Raw genomic sequence first — 8,070 nt, forward strand, 5'->3', positions numbered from 1 at the left:
TCACGATCAGGCCAACCAGCCAGCCATGAGTGCTAATAATTGAGCAGCAAAAAACAATTATTTATTTATACAGAAATAACATATCAGAAAAAACATTTGTGTTCTCTACGTAACGATTTTTCCTCCAATTATATGGTTAAAATCACTATTATTGAGAATGGGGATTTTTCTTTTTTATTATTCGAAAATTAATTTAAAAATCTTGAATAAAGTTAATTTATCTTGGATTATATATTTATATATAATATATATTGGGTTGTGTGTATTAACGGACTTTCCATTTGTGTTAATGAAAATCGATGAATGTTGGGTTTGTCCCATATAAGAAAATAAAAGTGGTATATATGAGCTTATATTGTATTATAATTTATGCAAGTTTAAGAATGGTTGGTCAAAAACTTCTTTCTTGCGGGTGCAAATCAAGGGTAGTTTTGAACTAGAAAAAGCTTGATTTGTGTGCAACTGTACGAGTGAGACCTGGATGGTGCGTTGAATGTCAGACCGATCAAGACAAAATACGCCTAGCTAGGCTATGCCAATTTTTCATATTTTTTTGTTTTCCGCTATCTCCCTCGTTCCTACTTTCTTTCTCCTGTTTACGGGCTACTCGTAGTTCTGTCTGATCTGTTGATAAAGTTTGGGTGCTATTCCTTTCGTCAGTGTGGTGATTTATGCAACATCGTTACAGCTCTGCCCGTTCGTCAGTGTGGTGATTTGTGCAACATCGTTATAGCTCTGTCCGTTGTATCATGGAAAACAGGCGTCCGACAAAATCCTCGAAGCATATATTGGATGTCACGATGTACATATTTGTTACAAGCCTCAGTTTGAGCTACTGTTTTCTTGTTGTTCTTGTATACACGATATTCATACTTTCAATAATATGTTTATTTTTATTTAGTGTTTTGTCTTTACTAAATTCTTTTCGTTCATTACTTATATATATATATATATATATATATTAGCAAATTGGATAACGATTTATTAATCCGAAAATAATTAAATAATCGAAATCTTTTTTTTATTACAACTCACGCGGGGAGGGGATCGAGCCCGGGGAAACCGACTATCCCGGCAGGGGGTGAGACCACTTGGCTATAAGTCCGGTCTCAAATAATCGAAATCTTTAACTATAGAAAAACGCGCGTTTTAATTAGAAATGTCAATGAGGTGGGTATGGGGCGGGTATGACTAAACCCAAGACCCACCCCATGAAGAAAACTCGGACCCATTACCCGCCCCACCCCGATTAAATATTCTTCGAACCCTCCCCACCCCCGTATACGAAATGGGGCCGGGTAGACCCGCCAGACCCATGAGACCCGAATTTTGTTTTATATGAAAACAGTAATCTTCTTATCACATGATTGAATCATGAAACAAACAAGCCTCTAAATATAACAAATAAAAAACTAATTCATATCTTCGACCACACTTAATAATAACAAACAAAATATTTTCATAACATAATGAATTACATAAAAAAAAGAGGGCAAAAACTTGTGTGAGACGGTCTCACGGGTTGTATTTTGTGAGACGGATCTCTTATTTGGATCATCCATGAAAAAGTATTACTTTTTATGCTAAGAGTGTTACTTTTTATTGTGAATATCGGTAGGGTTGACCCGTCTCACAGATAAAGATTCGTGAGACCGTCTCACAAGAGACCTACTCAAAAAAGAGTTACTAGCTCTCCAAAAAAAGTCTTGACATCCCCAAAAATAAGTCATAACAGAATTTAAACAGATCAATATAAAATCAGCGAGTAAGCATGATTTCAGACACATTCTTCAAGATCATCTTCTTCTTCATCAAGAATGGTGGGACAAGTTGGTAATTACTTGAAGAATTACCTACAAAATTAAAGAGAGAAAGTACATTGAAAATATAAAACTGTAATTTAAAACCGTAAAAAAATGTAATTTAAAGAGAAAAAGTACAGTAACGAAATTAAAATGAAAGTACAATAACAAAATAACCTTCCACCTCACCTCACAACCATCTTCGTGAGCACATCAATGCCTCCAAAGTCGTTGGATTAAGCCTACTACGATGATGACCAACTATTCTTCCACTATTGCAAAAGTAGATTCAGATGCAACAGTTGACACATGAATATCTAAAATATCCTTTGCCATTTTCTGTAAATTTGGATATTTGACCCCATTCGTCTTCCACCAACTAAGAATATCAAAATGTTGAGTTCGTGGCAAGACAATTTCTTCTAAATACATATCCAACTCGGCTAGAGATTTTGACGCAGCTTGGCTTGAACTTGAAGCCACTTATTTATCATACATATCTAAAATATTAATATCTGATGCATCAATATTAGAAACAGACGAAGTCCCATCAATCCCTGAACCGCCACTATTTTCCAATTATTTTTTTGTCTTGGATTGGTAATCTACCAATAAATCACAACATTTTTGTCGAACTTCATCAATTTTAGATTGTGATATTTCATCAAAAATTAGGAGAAAATAAAATTCAACAAGCTTCATCTTATATCTAGGATCCAATACAGTAGCAACCCCCATTATAATATGACAATTATACCAATATTTATCAAATTTATCATTTATATCCACATATATGGGGCGGGTATGGGGCGGGTATTATAGAACCCATGACCCGCCCCATACCCAGATGAGTCTGAAAAATTGGACATTAGACCCATCCCATGACCCATTTAGTATGTCCAAACCCGTCCCAAATAGGGCGGGTCCGTCTGGGTCTCTAGTTTTAATTATCATGAAGTCTATGGGTTGTTCAAAAGCAACGAAGCGTAAACAATATTTTTAGAGGTCGTCCTCTTCTGGCTTTTAACAAACAATTAAAGGTCCCTCAATTTTTTGGGCTACTTTTTTGTACTCACTGCTTTAATTATATATATGTTTATCTTAAGTGTCCAATTATTGTTCTTCCAGTTCAAAGAAGAAAATAAATTAATCTAGGGAACAAGTTTCAATTTTTGATCAAGAATTTATAGGATTCAAAATTTTATTTAATTAAAATTTTGAATTTCAAGAAACACGTCTTAAGTTTTTTAAAAAGCTTTAGAAATGAAATTAATTATGCATATATATATATATATATATAAATAATAAATAAATAAATAACAGAGGGTGACTTTCCAAATAACGTAAATGAGCTAAGCATATTGCAATTTTTTTTTTTTACTATGTGAGATCCATAACCTCTATCTTTCAGTGTATATTGATTAGCCACAAAGTCCAAACTTACATGATAACAAGCAAACTATATTAATCAGATAAATTGCAACTAACAAGCTTTGTGTGACAAGTTCGTCCAAGAAGATATTGATAAGTGAAATCTAACGTATAACCATTGTTATTTGCTTTCATTAATAATGGCAAATTGAACCGTCGGTTATATTAAATTTTAGTTCGATACCATAATTTTACCTGTAGGTTAAACCAACAATTTTTTTTTTTTTAAAAAGACAAATTTCTAATTTTTTTTAAAAAAAAATCATGATAAACATATATTACTTTACTGATAAAAATGAGGGTAAACTTAGCTAAGAGAAAATAGACGACGTATATGTTGGATAAATGAAATGATAAAAGAGAAGAGTGTTAAAAGAAAGTGGAAGTTTTCTCACATGGGAAAAGTAGACATATGAAATCTTCCTTATAAGCTCCTAGTTTGAGCTATGTGTTTGGGCCCCAAGGGGTACCAGAAGTTTTTAGACGGGAGAAGACGCTGGTAGGCTAGGTCTCGGTGAATTAAACACACGGAGTCGTTGTTCGTGGTTTCGAGACTTGTAGTGCTCTATCATATTTTATGCGCTGTTTCGAGACTTGTAGTGCTGCAAAATCTCGGATTGAAGTCGTTGTATCTTAGGGACGATTGCCTGCAACGTATAACACTATATACGGGCAATTTCGTCTTGCGGACAAAGGAGATTCCTTGCCTCGACTTGCTCTTTCTGCTGCTATTTTGTTCGTGATTCAAGACCCGATTTTCAGAACCGGAGAGGAACTTAAACTAACAGTATATGCGTATATATGGTTCCTTTTGGTAAATATATCTAAATAATTATACGTAAGTTTATATTATTCAATCCTATCCGATCCTATTTGGTAAAGATTGATCGGCATTTTAATCAACAATATTGTTGATTGGTGGGCCAAAAATAATTGGAAAATGATATGAAAGCTGGAAAAAAATAATGAAACTAGAAATAAAATAATTGAAGCATACGACGGACGGATTCATAACAAAGCATGATTATTAATGGGGATATTCGTGACATTTCAACCCCACCCACCCAAAAAAAAATAAAAAAAATAAATTCAAATTATGTTGATGAATTTAATTTTCTTTCGATTCTTGTTCGATATTATTCTTTGGTATTCAATGTATTCAACGGGTCAAATTTGTAAAACTCATATCCGAACTCAATCAAATCCACACAAAAAAAAAACATTCACTTTTGATTTAAAAAAATATTACTTGTGAACGTAGTTATGAATCAGGTCAACATATCTCACGAATATAGAAACGTCAGACCGTCTTATAAAAAACTTACTCAAAATCTATATATTGGTAAGCAACGATGTGTTATAAATCACGTATTACGTATTCGTTTGACTCAAATATATAAGAAAATATCATATGTAATAATATTTTTTCTACATATTAAGTCATATACCCCTATTTAATTTGGAGTCTTGTTGTTAACTAACTATTACAAAGATAATAAATTATTTATATAATCATTCATTAAATAAGGGTAAAACAAAAATTTAGTTGGTATAATTGATATTTTATGACCATAACTTTTGCCAATTTAGCTCTTAATACATGATCATTCAAATCAAGTTTTTTTGTTATTGGGATAGGTGAATTCTTATACATCAATCCTCTGAAGGAACCGGACATGATAATTTTTTATCATCTGGCTCGAGCAAGATTCAAAAAGACCATTGAACGAAGGGTACGAAATCAATCAGATTTTTTTTTTCGATCAAAAGTACCAATAAATTTCTTATTTCGTGTGAAAACATATGTATCTAATTAAGATGGAAATAATAAATAAGAACAAAATTTTAGTGTATAAGAAACTCGTATGTAAAATAAGACCGACATTAAAAATTTTGAAGAGTCAAACTTATAATTTTTAATAAAATTCGAGGAATTTTTTTTTTTTAATGAAGGGTCAACTTTTTGGGTAGATAACCTTACAACCAAGGAACTCCGAGAAACTTTATAGCTGGAAAGTTAGAATATTACACTTCGAAAAGATGAAGATTGATACATTTAGTTTATTAGATTAGATGACACACAATTGTGCGTATCCGTGTATATCAAACCTAATCTAGACAAACTTTTAGTAGTGATGTACACTCCATATTTAATCAATATTTGGATTATTGAGTTTGCATTAATATTGCTTCATACACGATAAATCGAAAAACTTTCTTACGATGTATTTGATTTGGATTTGATATAAGACTTCGAATCATGTCATTTGAAATCAAAACGATTAGGTCGGAGAGTAGATTTGCAATGATAAATCAGAAAGAGCAGATCTCTTGTGAGACGATATCACGAATCTTTATCTGTGAGATGGGTTAATCCTGCCGATATTCACAATAAAAAGTAATGCTTTTAGCATAAAAAGTAATATTTTTCATGGATGATCCAAATAAGAGATCTGTCTCACAAAATACGACCCGTGAGACCGTCTCTCACACAAGTTTTTACCCATCAGAAAAATGTATTCGAGTTTAACCAACAAGACCTCTTTCGAAACCTCTAACTTAATTTTGAGAAAAATGGATTCGAGATGTGAATTTTAAATTAAATACTTCAATTGATCCAAATACAACTGTGCTTAGATATATTTTTTATGAAATTATTTTTTTTATTTGGTGATTGTGACAGAATTCTGATATTTGTCTCCGTTGAAAATATTTCATCGAGTAGTTAAAATAAAAGAATATAGGTGCTTGCTTACTTGCTCGGAAGTATCGAGAAAAATGCCCGAAATATTTTATGTTGCTACTAACTAACCAATATTTTTCAAATCATGTAATAAAAATATTATTCACTTTTGTTTGTTTCTTTTTTAAAAAATAAAATAAAAAATTCTCAAAAGGAGATATAGGACATCACAAGATTACAATCCAACGGCTGGAATTCTTCTTNTATATATAAAGGTTGAATTGATGCTCTTGTGATCCGACTTTGTGATTCTAATTATTTTTTACAAAAACTCATATGAAATCGTCTCCAGAGTCAATTTTATCAAAATAATTTCTGACCCGACTCAACTCGTGAAAAATAATAATTTTTATATCATAAGAATTATTTTTCAATATAAATATGAAACGAATCAATCCGCGTCGTTGGTTAGTTTGATTGAGAAGATGGAAAACGAGCACACGGAAAAACGATGGATGGATTGATTATTTTTCTTCAACCCCGGTTCCTATAATATCGTATGCTTCTATTTTTAAAATTTCTCTTTGTTTTTACGTAATAAATTAAGTATAATAATATAACTTATTGCACTTATTTTATGAATATTTTTCGTATAGTTTCTTATTTGTAATATATACATACATTCTACACTTTCCAAATTCGTTAATATAAAAATGTTTTTAATTTTTTTTTAAGGGTAATCATTGGATCTAATAAAAATCAAATTTATATTCAATAAAAAAATATATCTTTATTATCTTCTTCAATCATTTATGTAATGATAATTACCAAAAATTAATGAAATAATTTTTTAAGTGAAGTCATGATCAAAGAGCGCTCTAATGGTTGGTTGGTGAACAAAGATCTCATAAATGCACAATGTGAACGCTTTCTTTTTCTTTTTTTTTTTCCTTATTTTTTTTAATCTTAGAGAAATTAATATAAACGTGTTAATCGTGTCTTATGTTACGTCTATTCCATTTTGTTTTCAGACTTTAGGGAGAATAATTTTGAAAAAAATATAATGGGAGACATATTTACGGTGAATTGTGTAAGGATCGTGTATTATATTATCGTAAATCTTATGTTGATTATCGATAATTCATGAAATTATCATGTGATTACATATATGATGTATATCATTACAATGGAAGTGAGAAAATAGGTGGTGATAATGAAATATTGTATGAGAAATTGATTTGTGTTTGAAAAATATGCTGAATCGCAACGGAAAAGTGACACATGTTACGGTTTTTAGCATGATTAACTGAAATACTATTTTTAGTATTTAAATTATAGAATGGATATTTTGGGCTCATTGTAAAGACAATTTAAACCTGTTTTTCGTTGTAATTAATTAATACTAATCAAATTGCACTGTAATAACGATTATGAGTTAAGGACCCTACAAATTGAGTATTATTTAAGCTGAATATTTATGGCTTTATCTATCAAATAATATTGAAATTTGTTCAATAAAAAATTAAGAATATTCCTATAAAAAAAAAAGAATATTGTATATATTGTTACAAATGTTTCATATTGAAATATTAAAATCAATAAAAATACTTTATAAACTCATGATAATATAACACCTAATAAGAAAGTTTTTTAGGACGATTCTCATCTTGGCTTTACAAGCAAACATTACCCTATAAGCAAGTCTTTTGGGATGAGGGTGTCGTCGAAAAAAGTGAGTGAATGTCGTCTAAAACAAAATAATCACCTTAGTTTATAATAATTAAAATTTTCTGGATAATTTTGACAATTTATTGACATTGAGACGGATCTCTTACTTGAATCATATATGAAAAAATATTATTTTTCATGCTAACAATATTACTTATTATTGTAAATATCGATAGGGTTGACCCATCTCACAGATAAAGATTCGTGAGACCGTTTCACAAGAGACTTACTCTATTTAAAAATGATACGTCTTTATTGATATATTTTTGTATTTATTTATTTATTTAAAAAACATTGACACACTGAAACATCGAAAAATCGTCGTCGTGGTGACAAAGGCAAATTGGTAGATACCACAAGTATTCAAATATATATCTTTGTTTTTATTAAAAGAATATTATCCAAATTTAAAATTTGAAATAGAAC

Source organism: Primulina huaijiensis, chromosome 15 (assembly GCF_012295235.1).
Source record: "Primulina huaijiensis isolate GDHJ02 chromosome 15, ASM1229523v2, whole genome shotgun sequence".
Classification (NCBI taxonomy): Eukaryota; Viridiplantae; Streptophyta; class Magnoliopsida; order Lamiales; family Gesneriaceae; genus Primulina; species Primulina huaijiensis.